The following is a 13970-nucleotide window of genomic DNA, read 5'->3' on the forward strand; positions in this document are numbered from 1 at the left end:
GATTCCTCCTTGAATCTTATATCTTTCCATAATGAAATGGCAAACCTTACGGAAGAAAAGTGTCAATAGAGCGAGAAAAACTATTTCGTCGTTTGCTGTCCCAATCGGTATACTTTTGGGGTGCCTTATTGAAAAACCCCATATATACTATCTGATCTATTCAATTTGTTCGGAGCTTGTACAGTTGCCTTTAACAATAATCTGCGCCAAATTTACCAAATACCTCGCAAGGATTTAATTTGGATCGAACAATTTGTATGAAAGCTATATGCTATAGTGGTGCGATAATGAGAGATTCGACAAATGGGTAGTTTCTTGGGAATGTAAGGCCATGTAAACTAAAGAGATCTATCTACCTTGTTGGAGTCTCCAAATATATGGAGGATTATCTTTGCGTACTTCTCAAAGGTCATCGAAGCAGAATAACTATTTTTTACATTTCTGGAGTAAAATTAATTCAAACTTGATTGAGCAAAATCATAACTTGCGAGAATCGCTATAGGCAGCTCTATTCATCTGGATTTCTGATTTATTTAAAAACATGGTGCAATTTAATTATGGATATACTTACCATAATAGTTAAGTAGGTGCTTTATTTTGGGGTATGCTTGCACTAAATTGTTAAACAAATACTTATACGCATATGCGTTTAAATAAATGTTTGTAAGTGTAAATGTCTGTACGTATATACTTTCTCACAATGGTTGCTATTGTTTGCAAACACCAAAGCTGCCACACTCCCCTGCCTTTTAGGCGATATAGACTAATATATACTCGTAGTAAGTGCTCTATAACGTATGCAAATATTTACATATTCTATGTATATGTACATATGTATGTAATCATATAGTGTAAGCTGTTTGGCGCACAGATAAAAGTCACAAAGGCATCAAAGTATTATTTCACTTATGCGAAAAATGCACTGAGCACTCGATTGTCTGCTAAATCGTCGGCTTAAGTGCTTCGTTTGTCGCAACCGTTTGGCTGATTGATTTCAGCGGTCTGTTCTGTTGGATTTTCGCACGATGGCGTAGTTGGAATCAAGGAAGTTGAACAATGTATTTAGTACACTTGTAAACTTTCATTTAAGTAAATAAATTATGGAAGCACAAGTATAAGGGGTACTCTTGATTGAACAGTCCTTTAAAATTTATAAGAGTTTTTATGATGACGATACAAACACTTACATAATGTTATGATTTTCACTTTCAAAGCAACTTAATTTTTTCCTCTATATATTAATGCACTGGAGTGGCGTATTTCATACTTCATATTATCTGATCACAAATATCTAACCTTCATACTAAAATCATATTCTTACGTATACATTCATACTTATAAAATATATTCAATATCTTAATCATTTGATAATTTAACAGCGATAACTTCTTGCGCATACCGCATAATGATGACAATGGAATGTTTGTAATGCAGATTACCTTGAGCATTAAATGATGTCACTTAACATACTTACATATAATACCTAAACTTACTTAAATATAATACCTAAACATATTTATGTAAGTAAGTACATATCTTTGTATGTAAGATTGTGGTAAAACATGAAATTAAAACAAGAAAAAACTTTAACTTCATACGGCCACAGGTGCTATAGTGTTCCAAGCTCAACAGTTTCTATAGAGATTGTAGCTGCCTTGAATAATAAGCTGTGCCAAATTACTCAAATATATTTTTTCAAAAAGAAAGTCTTCCATACAAGCATATGGTTTGATTGTTCAGTATGCATGGTAGTTATATGCTCTAGTATTCTTCGAAGATTTTAGCGCTGACTTGGAAAACAATCTATGTCAAATTTAGCGAAGATAATTTGTCAAATACAAAAGTTTTCCTTACAAGGACTTGATTTCAATCGATCAGTTTGCATAGCAGCTATATATCATAGTGGTCCGATATCGGCGGTTCCGACATAGAGCAGTTTCTTAAGGAAAAATAAAAATATGGAAAATTTCAGAGCAATATATCCGAAACTAAAAGGCTAGTTCTCGTATATACAGACAGAATGACATAGGATGGATTTCGCCAAATCTACACAGTTCATCATGCAGATAATTTATAAATATATGCGTCTCCGACGTTTCCTTATGGGCAATATTTTATTTATCTCTTGTTTTTCCCTGCTTTTTATATTTAATAATATTTTCAATATATGTATATCTTTTTTTTTTTGAATGCAGGGTGCCAACTGCGTATGTACATATATGCTTAGATTTAATGGTTTGAAATAATAGACAGAAAGTCCGAATTTTTCCTAGAGCAACTCTATAAAGTAAGTAAAGTGTAATATGTAGGCTTTGACACTAAATATTTCCGACTTTTAAAATTAAAATTGATTTTATTACTTCTTTAATTATCATTATAATTTTTATCGTGTAGGGGAGTCAACTTTACTCGTCGTAAATCTAATAATTTTGCAGTAGCTTTCTCTTGATACCAGTTTTGAAACATACTTCATATTTCTTGGAAACTAATTGAATTTAAAATTTTCTTAGAAACTAATTTTAAAAGCCTCATAATTCTTCTCAGTATCTTACACTTTCAAAAGTAATTGCATTTACTTGTATATCGACACACATTTGTACATATAGACGCTCGCATATACGAAACGTTTCAGTGCCGCTAATCAGTCTACCGCCTGCTTAACAGCTCCGCCCTCAACTGTCTGGCCGTCTGACAAACGTTGACAGCGTTAACTTATTTACATATACATATATGGCATACGTGCAAACTATGCATTCATACATACATACTAGGGTGTGCGTTGTTACTCAAGTAGATTATTTTTTTGCAAAAGTTGCCTCAAACAATTTTATTCAAAATAAACAAGCGTAATTTAAGCAAAACATATTTTTCCCATGTACATCCATACATACATATATAAATTGAGATTTTCTTTAAATTTGTATTAAGCAAAAAAAACTTGCAACTTTTAAAAAACGATATTCTAGCACAAAATTGTCTTCTCTACAAAAAGTTATCCGAGATTATTTCCATAAAAATATTCCTTTTTAAGTTATACGCAGTTAAAATTATACATCAAATGCACCGGGCATTCATATAAAAGCCTTATAAATAATGTATTACTCATACGCCATGGTGCCCCATGAACTCAGAACATTTGGTGCATAAATTTAATTGCGTAAAACTTTTAAAGAATAATCACTTCCAAAGGAATGTTTTTATGGAAAAAACCACTAAGAAAGGACGTTTCCAAAAAACTTGGGAATTAATGGGCACTATGGTTGCAAATAATGCATTAAGAAATAATTGAACTAAAATTTGAACCGATTTTTTTGGTTAATCCTAAAGATGGGAAAAATTAAATTAATTTTTAAAATTAAACAATTTTAAAATTGATTAATTTTCAAAATTACAAATATTTATTTAATGTAATTAAAAACTAAATTAAATTAGCTATTTTTTTATTTTTAAAAATTAATTTAATATAATTAAAAAATGAATTAAATTAACTAATTTTTAAATTTTAAAATTTACTTACGTAAATTTTTTTTATTTTCTTAATTTTAATTTTAAATTAATTTTAATTAAAAATTAGACTAAATTTAATTTTAAATAATAATGAAAACAATTTAAGTTTAGTTTCAATTAATAATGAAAAATTAAATTAAATTAATTTTTAATATTAAAAAATATTAATAAAAAAATTAAAAATTAATAAGTCCGCATACCGAACAAAAAAACTAAAAATTTAGTCCTAAAAACCAAAAAAAATTGTAATAGTAATTTTTTTTAGTTTTAAAAATTTTTTAATTAATAAATTTTAAGTTTAAAAATTATTTTTTAAGCCTGCAAAAAATTAGTTCCAAAAACCAATTAAATATTCTAATCCCAACTATAAGATTGAAAAATTAAAAAGAAGCATTTGTTGTTGAAGCAAGTTGTTTTAGAACTATCACTTTCTTTCCGTTTGCCTACGTCACTCAAATAAAAAAATATTATTTTCAATTTTTAAGCCCAAACATCGTAATTAAAAATTAAAATTTAATTAAATTAATTTAAAATTTAAATTTAAATTAAATTAAAAATTAATATTTAAACTTTAATGCAAACATTTTTAATTCAAAAATTCAACCCTGAGGGACACCCTAATATATGTATAAGCGTTGCCGGTTTTTCATATTTATGTTAATCAAGTGTCACGCCGTATTTTTAATTGTTTCGAACTAGTTTTCATTTAATCATTTATTTCTAATTTAATTAAATATGGTGATTACAGTGCATGCACAGTGCATGTATCTCTACGTAGGTGTGTGTGTTTGTGGTTGTTTTGTGTGGATCAATCCGTGTCCGTGTCGATGATCGTAGGCGCTGATCTCGCAAAGAAAGCATTTCCGGCTGTGAATTTCACTTGTTTGCGCAAATGCGCTCAAATTAAAGCGCTTGCATGTTTGTGTGTGTGTGTGTGTGTGGTGTATTCAGCAGTTGTCATGAACTGCATGTGCAATTACTGTAAATTTACAACGCCCAGTCACAGGTGGTGTAAGCTAATCGAAATCAAGCAAATTAAATGCAATGACATTTTCCGTCGAACACCCAGCTATTTACCGATTCCCTGAACTTGACCGCACACGGCACAAGGCAGAATACACAAGTCATCAAACAAAGGAAAATATTTGCATGTTTTTCCAATTCTTTCTTCTTCTTTATTTTCTTTGCTGACTTTTGCTTAGTTTTCGCGCAAAGCAAATTGAGCATTTATTTTTATAACCGCAACGAATTGTTGCTGCACGCTGTCTATTTTAATGGCAGTTCACCCTGCATGACAACAACAATAATGAAGCATATACATAACTGTGCATCAAGTGTTTTGCATGTGAGCCACTTGCCACTTTTCGTTCGTCCGCTTGTCGGTCGCTTGGTTACACAACATTTGCATTGGCGGCACGTTCAGCAGACGCTGTGTCAACGGTTTGCTGCAATTGCAACAACAACAGCTACAGCAATGGTACTTTGATTGACGCATTAGCTAATGAGCAAATCCCCACCGCAGTCACAGCAGCAATTGAGCTTGTCTAATCGGTCGCAGGCCAACGAATGCCTGGCACTTTTGCATGCGCCAATTAAAATTAGAAACGCTCATGATTGCCACATCGAGAAACTGCTGAGAATTATTATTTGTTTAATTAAAATTGGCGAAATTGAAAAGTTGTCTGTCATCGTAAGCAAATTATATCATTTTTCATTTGATTTTCGCTTTTTACCTGTCAAACATGCAAATTAAGTGTTTATGATACAGTGGAAAGTCATTAATATGAACACTTAATAAATTGCTCTTGGTTGCTTTCAGCTGAATACAATTTATCCAGTAGTATATATTCAGTTAAGCTCTTTGCATTTAAAGTCTTAGACATAGCATACTTCCAGAAATGAAAGATTCTAGTGGAAAATATTTTTAGGGTTGCCACCTTTTCGAAGTTTAACTTAATTCAAATGTTACAACAGTAGTTCAAGACAAAACACCTCGAAATGTTGTGGCTTACGTCGGTGTAGATAAGAAAATAATTTTTCAAAAAAGTTGCCACTTGTTTAATTACTTTAATTAACTTCAATTAAATATATGAAATAAATTAACAATGAAATCTTAATAATACATTAAAAAGATTTAAGTATGGTTACAACTGAAAAATTTGGGAGAGTTGTAGGTTAATTTAAAATTCATATTGAAAGACATTATAAAATTTAAAAATATTGCAATTTGTAATTAAAACTGAACAGGCAGATTTCGGTGAAATATATATTTGGAAAGGATTGCCACATAATAGAAAAAAAATTTATTAAAATTAAAATTAATATAATTTTTAATATTAAAAAATTTATTCAAATTTTAATTAAATTAAATCATAAAATGTTAATTAAACTAAATAATTTTTTAATATTAAAGTTTTAAATTAAATATTTTTTAAATATAAAATTTTTAATTTAAAAATTAATTAGACTTTTTGTTTTAAAAATTTTAATTTAATTAGATTTTCAATTTTAAAATTTTAATTTGTAAAATTAATTTAATTTTAAAATTTTAATTTTTAATTTGTAAAATTATTTTAATTTTTAAATTTTTTTAAACTGGTTAATTTTATTAATTTTTCGTCGTTTATTATAATTGATTAATTATGTGATAATTATTAAATTACAAATATTCGTTAAAAGTAATTAAATATTTTTACCCAATGAGTCGCATATGTTTTTTTTTCCGGCGCACAATTTCACACAAATATTAATTTATGAGCTGTATTTAGGTCATAACCTCCTTTTATTGAATAAACAAAGACAGTCACACAGTTTGAGAGAAATGTGAATGGCATAGCCTTTCAATTCATTGGTGGCAAAGGTATAACAATATGTTCTTTGTATAGATATTGGTTTAAAACAAGTTGTGAAAATGACGTCTGGCCGCGATTGGTAGCGCCTAGGACATAAAGTTCATAGTAAAACACAACTGAGAACCCTCGAAAGAATTAAAAAGTATGTAGTTGCTTGTTCCTTTGCTCCATTGCTCATGATAAAACTCATGTCCTAAGTTCTGTTGATTTTTTATTTCCTAGTTTTTGAAAGTAAGGAGGAGATCCCTTACCGACTTCCTTTTACTTCAATGAGTAGTATTTGTCTCTTTTCATATTGTATTATGCCGGTGACCAAATGACACTGAATTCCCACAAAAAAGTCCACTAATTGTTTCTTAAGGCGACGTCAGAATGTGTATTTCTTCGTTAAAGATGGTAGGAGATTGGTATACCGGATGCTTCTCCGGTTGAGAATGCATTATCAAATCTGTCGCTCTTCATATAAATGCATACATTCAACTCAGTTGTCAGTTGCATACTTTTTCGCTACGAAAACACCGTACACAATCTGAAGCTTCCTTTACACAGCAAGACTTTGTGTAAACATGAAATGTATAAATTATTACATGAACCAGTTAAGAATTACAAAACTCTACATCAAATTTACTTATTTTAGTTTTAGAATAATTCTAATTTAATTTTTTTAAATTAATTTTAATTTATCTTATTCAACTTGCTCTTTATGTTCTTCCATTATCGAAATTCTGAGTACATAATTAAACCACAGCCAACTTCATGCAGAAAACCAAACAATTCCACATCACTGTCGCGCTAAGCCAATAAATAATCCCCAATTGACCTCAATTACATACATCAACCTACTTTCCCGTTGGCGCCATTAAGTAAGTCCTTTATACTGACAGCTTGAGACCACTCATACACACAGCCGCACGCAAGTCGACAACGAAGGACACTTCGCAAGTGCAATGCGCCTTGAACACGCGCCCAAGTGGAGCAGTTCAAGATGCAAATTACAATGAACCCAAAGTATTGGCAGAGTTGAGTGCAGCCCACACACATACATACATATATGTACCAAAGTGTGTATAACATTTATACATTTGCATATGTATATGTGTGTGTGCCCACGCAACCTTGGCTGCCTAGGTGTAGTGTTTTACACTCTTTCTTCTTGCACCTCGCGCTCCACCCAAAATCACTGCTGCAATTGGAGTGCGAGCGGCAGCTGTGGGCGTTCGACAGCAGAAATTGTTGTAAATCACTTAAGAGAGTCATAAATCGTCGGAAATTCGACACTTGACAAAAGCCAGCAATGAAACATTGTGATTGTTATGGATGAAGATAAACTTGCTTATCGCAAACATGCATCGCGCGTGTATGTTTGTGTTCGCTTACTCTAATCGTGAGGCAACGGCATGAGGAGGCGTAGTTTAAGTGCGAACTCTGCTGAAAAAGCAAACTAAAGCAAATACGAAATTGATTAAAAATACGCGCAAAGGAAAAATTTAAGGTGTTGTTGGTTTTTGCTTTTATTGTTGTTGTATTTCCAAGAATTGCGCGTAAGAAATAATTGCAATGTAAGGTGTGGCACAATGGCGCCACCTTTTCCACTATCATACTCGTATCTTATTCAACTTGTCAAAGAAAAACATTGTGGAAACGAATATTTTACAAAAATTATCGAGGGTATATGGCAGGTTTGACAAATTTACTGTGGAAATTCTTTAAATACGAAAAAATTTGCTAAAAGTGCTATACAGTATCACTCAGGATTTCAATAGCAATATTATTATACGATTTTTGTATTTAGAAGTTTAATAAAAATTTGTTCTTTAGAATGATGACAATGTGAAAATCACAAGGCAATATGGAATGAATTCACACATATAACGAATATATAGGTATCTTTCGATTTTAGGATCTTACTAGCAACGTTGGAATATCGAAAGTATCAGTGAAGTCATTTTGAAAGATCATTCGAACCTAAAGAAAGTGAAAGCACGACTGTTTCCAAAATTACTAAATTTTTTCGAAAACCAGCGTTGCGTTAAGGTCTGTGAAATAATGTTTTCCGACTACTACGATGTTATGAAATGTATTATTACTGGCGATGAGTTTTGGGCATATGCTTACGACCCGGAAACAATCTATCAATCGTCCGCATATCGTATCTTTCGGTTTTACAAGGTGCGTTCCAAAGTAAACAGGACTTTAAAACAAAAAACAAATGGTTTTTTCGACAAAATCAATTTATTTTATTCAAAATAGTCTCCTTCTGCTTCAATACAGCTTTTTGCACGGTCCAAAAGCATGTCGAACGAGTGTTTTAAGAAAAGGAAGAAGTCGCACGGTGCCATATCAGGTGAATATGGGGAGTGGCTAATGGTTAAAATGTGATTTTTGGTCAAATAGTCGGTCACAAGCGTCGATCGATGAGGCGGCGCATTATCGTACAACAAACATAGAAAAGTAGTTGAAAAGGCTCATATAGATCCATTCCAGAAATATAGAGAGTATTGAAAAATATTCTAGAACTTTTCTCTTTAACCCACTAACCTTCTCATAATATTTTCACAATGGATCCACCAGATCTTGCGAAACTGCTCTAAAACTTACCTACCTTAACATTAAGGACAAATTTATAAATTTTATTAATGAAACTTAAGTGTTGTTATAGGGCACTCTCATTTCATGTTCTCCAAATGGACAGTTCCGCTATAGTGCCGCAGCTACCACTGTATATACTTTTCTTGAAGCTATTTAATAAGTCTTTAGTTCTTGTATTGTCATATTTTGGCCATTATTGAGGTATATATTAGCTCTTTTATTGAATACAGTGGAAAAACTGTGTTGTTGTATTAAAATACGTATCTTCAAAAGTAACGAGTAATGCTGGGGCAAATCGAACATAAATCAAATAAACTAGACTTGATTATAATTAGTGACAATAATATCAAGTGTTATCCGAATAATATATTAACTAAATTAAACTTGATAACTTTGTGGCTACTTTCAAATGTAAATGTTGTAGAAAGAAGGCAGAGCCCAAACAAAGAGATCAGTGGTGAATCGAACACGAATAGTTATAGTAGATAAAAGAGAGCCTTGCAAGAAAACTCACATAACGTTTACAAAATATCCTCTTCGAGTAAATTTGAGAAACGCAATTAAAATCACGAATATTATTATTTTATATAAAAGAATGCTTATAAGTGCGAAAACGTACCTTGTCAGTTGCAGCGCCAACAAGACGTTGTTAAGTACGTTGAATTCACAAGTTGAAATAAGAATCGCTTGCTTGTCGACAATTTACAATTTATTATCTGCTATTTTTAAGTTGCACTTGAAAATCTTTACACTCGCTCGTCAATGCTGCAGCGCATAACTTGAGCCGCGCCACTGCCTGCCTTGTTGCACGTCAAGGGCACTTGAGCGCTACTTTGCTGGCGCGCACACACATGCAAAGGCACATGAATAGGTAAGAATATACATTTATTTTAATTCAATTTGAATTTATTTAATACAATTTATTTAATTTATTTGTTTCACTTGTTTGCACTGCGAATGAGTTGGCAACAGCGGCTGGCAGGTGTTGTTCGTTGCTGCCGCACTGCCACACAACACAATTACTCACGCGCACAGTTGCCTGCAACACGAGAAATAATTGGCATTTATTTTTAAATGAATCACGTTTTTTTATTTTTAATTTAGATCTACTTTTTTTGACTTTTTTGTTAACTTTTATTTTTATCTTAACATTTTGGGTATTTATTTATATTTTTAGATTTTTTAAAATTCTATTTGTTTAATCTATTTTTTATAATTTAACATGTTTTATTTTTAGTCTTTAATTAAATTTTTTTATTTATTAATTAAAAAATTTTAAAAATCTATTAATTTTATTTTTTTATGGTTTTCCATGTTATTGTTAATTTAATTCACTTTTTGATTTATTTTTAGTTTTTAATATTTTTTCCAACATCCATTAATTTTAAGTGTTTTTTATTTTTTTTCTATTTCAAGCTTTTTCATTTTTATTTTTTAATTATTTGAATTGCAAATTATTTTTATTTAATTCTGCACATTAGACACAAATTTTCAAAAAAATTAAACCTAAATGAATTGTTGTTCATTTTGACATTTGTTGGCATTCAAGCGCAATTGAAGCACGTCAAACACAACAAAGCGCAAGCACAATACTTTTCAGCGAAGTAAAAAATCCAAAATCACCAAAAAAAAACAACAACAACAAAATATGCAATAAAATTAAAAATAATGAAATTCAACACAATCAATCAGCAACGGCGCGCGCTCAGCAATTGTAGCGCGTCTGTCCGTCCGTACATGTGTCTGGCTGTGGGCAAGACAAGTTGGCGACGTCGGCGCCGCTGCTGAGGATACCCGCTGGCTATAATTACCAACGGAACACAATGCGAAATAGCAAATGGCAATGCGAAAACGGGCAGCAGTTCGCGATCTCGCGCGCTCTTTCGGCCGCTTCACTTTGATCGGCGTTGCTTTGGCTCGTTAGCTAAATAAATGCGCGTACATACACACACGCACATACTTATACCTGTATGGCCTGTGATTTAGCTGCGCGCCGCATCTTGCGTCAATTCAATTGTTACGCGCGCTGATGCTCCCATTAAGATCCGATATTTATTGTTTTTGCTGTTGTTGTTGAATTTCACATTAATGCCTCTAATGTTGTTATGTTTATGTTTTATTGTGCTGCTGTTGTTTGGCGCGATTTTGGCCCACAGCCAAACATAATGTTGTTAAACAAGGCCAGAAAGATAAAAATATAAATAATTATGGTAAAAGCTTTGGACTCAAGCATTCTAATCGCAATACAGATATCCCGAAAAAAATGCGGAAATTAAAATAAATCAACTTTTGTTTGATAATTTAACTTTAAAGCAGAAAGCTGCTTTCTTCGCGACCGAAATCAAAAGCAATCATTTCGGGGATTCAAGTGCTTGTGATTGAGTATTGAGTTTTTCAAAGATAACAGTTATTACTTATATTAAGCAAGAAAATCATTAACTTCGGCTGCACCGAAGCTCTTATACCCTTAACAAATAAAAAAAGCTTCCATACAATGTCATTCAATCAGTTAGTATGACAGCTATATGCTATAGAAGTTAAAACTGAAGAATTCGTTCGGAGACTATTTTGTTGCCTTGAACAATAATCTACGCAAATTCTTGAAGACATCTTGTCAAACAAAAAAGTTTTCCATACAAGAACTTGATATTGATTGAGCTGTTTGTAAGGCAACTATATGCTCTAGTAGTCTGATATCGGCGGTTCCATCAAATAAGCAGCTTCTTATAGAAAAAAGTCCATATCGATATCTCAAAAACGCTTATACATTAACGGACTAAATCGATTCAGCTCGCCGTGCTGATCTTTTATATACATGCATATATCCTATTTGTCCTTTACTTCGAAATACTTGTAGGCCTCAATTTCGGCGATCACGCCTCAGTTTTGACAGAAATTTCTTTCCTGCAAACATTATTTTGAGATCTGAGCACTGAAAATTCTCGCTAGAGCCCTTTCTGGTGAATACATTGAATAAAGAAGCGATTTGAGGGCCAATTGGTAGATTTTTTCCATCATTTTCACTAATTTGTGACACGGTGCAATGGCTTGGTAAAACAGTACTGTCTTTCTCTTCAAATACGACTTTGCCAGCAGACTATTCCGTTTTTTCAAGCTTTGCAGCAGGTTCATCGTGTGCAGTTCACTCGATGACTGTCGATTGGACTTCGAAGGGAAAAAGTGGAGTCATTGTCACATATCGAAATTCGAGTTTATTATATTTAAACATTTCCAAACAATGCTCAGAGTCATCTACTCGTCGCTGTTTTTGGTCAAAAGTGAGCTCGCACAGCAGCCAATTTGCACAGATCTTTCTCATATATCCTAAATATTCTTGAATAATATGTTGTTCACATTCATTTGGTATCTTTAGAGTTCGTGCTATCTCGAACAACTTCACTTTACGGTCGTCCAAAATTTATTTCTGGACTTCTTTGATGTTTACCTCGTTAACAGCCTCTTTTGGGAGTTCACTGCGTTCACAGTCTGCCATGCTCATTTCACCACGTCTAAACTTAGTACGCCAGTCCTTGATAATTGATTTTCCTGAGGCGTATACAGATAATCAAACCAAGTTTTTGATTCAATTTCGCTTTTTTTTTCAAAAAGCATTATTTTATCAAAATGCGAAATTCTTTTTTATCACCATAAATCATGTGGATTTAATTTTAGTAGCGCCATCTATGCGTTAGGCTGGATAATTTTCAATTGACCTATCATCAAGTTCAAGGCAATGAACGTTTTATTTATTTTTCTGAAAAGCTTGTGGTCTCTCGATCAAATTTTGTAGCTTACATACATATGTATGTATTTTTCTGGAGTCACAGCTACAAAAATCAGTAGTTTGACATTTTTATATCACAGGCCGCGCAGCTATCCTTTCGCGACTAAAACTTTCTTTCCTAAAATTTAGGTCTACGCTCTAAAACGTAAGATTTGAACAAGATTTGCATTAAACAGAAGTGAATATGTTGAAAAGGTTTACGATGAATTTTTTTTACCATATTTGACAATTGTTATTTATTCCAAAAGTTGTTGTCTAATATAATACAATAGTGAACATATGGAAAATATCAGGAATACTCAAATTGATTTCATTTAGAGAGCAATTTCATCACTTAAACCATACCACCTTCTCTGTATTGAATTTAAGTGGTTCACATGGCGAATAGAAAAAGTCTATTACGCTTTTAGAGGATCGTTCAACAGAATTTGGGCCGATCATCCCACAAATTGGTAGCTTAAAAATTTGGTGCATAACTTTGTTATCATAATTTGAATTTCGTTATCATATTTTTGGGTAAAACAGACTTTTGCTCTACTCTTTTATAACTAGAGTTATATTTCCGTTTTTACTATCTGCTTGTATTAATTGAAATTGTTTAGAAAACTATTTCACAACACTTTGAAAATTTCAAAATTTTCAAAATTATTTTATTTTATTTATTTTCTTTTTTTAAACCAAAATAAATATTTTATTATTTATTACAAAATTAAATATTTTATTTAAATTTTCAAAATTATTTTATTTTGTTTTAATACCAAAATAAATATTTTATTTTTTATTACAAAATTAAATATTTTATTTATTTCTTTTTTAATACAAAAATAAAATATGTTTTTAATAATTCTTGGGTTTTAAACATATGTCGGTTTGAGTTGGAAATTTTCAGAGAGCAACTTTAGATATTATTCGATTTTCGTTTTTATTTCAGAATAGTAAATTATTATTTTTTGTATACACTGTAAACACTCAAGGAAATTTTCACTAAATCACTTTTTTACTAAAAAATTAAAAACGAAATAAAATTGTATAGTAAGGGAAGAACTCGTAGCTTGTTTCTTATATTTCATTCAAATTATTAAAAAGGTATATATTTAAAAACAGTAAAAAAATTAGTAATTTTTCAGCATAACACTTCTTTTTTAATTTTTACAAGCAAATATTCCATATTTATACCCACAAGAAGTATAAGTCACAAAACACACTGTAAATTGAATTAAATAGTATAAAGAGACACA

At 31.4% G+C, this 13970-nt stretch overlaps 1 protein-coding gene across 11 annotated transcripts in view; it reads right to left on the reverse strand.

The window, feature by feature from the left end:
* Positions 1-13970, reverse strand: part of LOC105223269 (NAD(+) hydrolase sarm1) — a 119947-nt gene that overhangs the window by 63714 nt on the left and 42263 nt on the right. The window contains exon 2 of one of the 11 annotated variants that reach the window (XM_049458632.1): positions 9568-9987. The exons of 9 other annotated variants lie outside the window; for them this stretch is intronic. The gene's annotated coding sequence lies outside the window, so the exon portion shown is untranslated. Of the gene's footprint in view, positions 1-9567; positions 9989-13970 lie in introns of those variants that run through there. One more of the 11 variants, XM_049458633.1, reaches the window with a different exon arrangement.

The sequence above is a fragment of the Bactrocera dorsalis genome, chromosome 5 (genome assembly GCF_023373825.1).
Source record: "Bactrocera dorsalis isolate Fly_Bdor chromosome 5, ASM2337382v1, whole genome shotgun sequence".
NCBI classification, from domain to species: domain Eukaryota; kingdom Metazoa; phylum Arthropoda; class Insecta; order Diptera; family Tephritidae; genus Bactrocera; species Bactrocera dorsalis.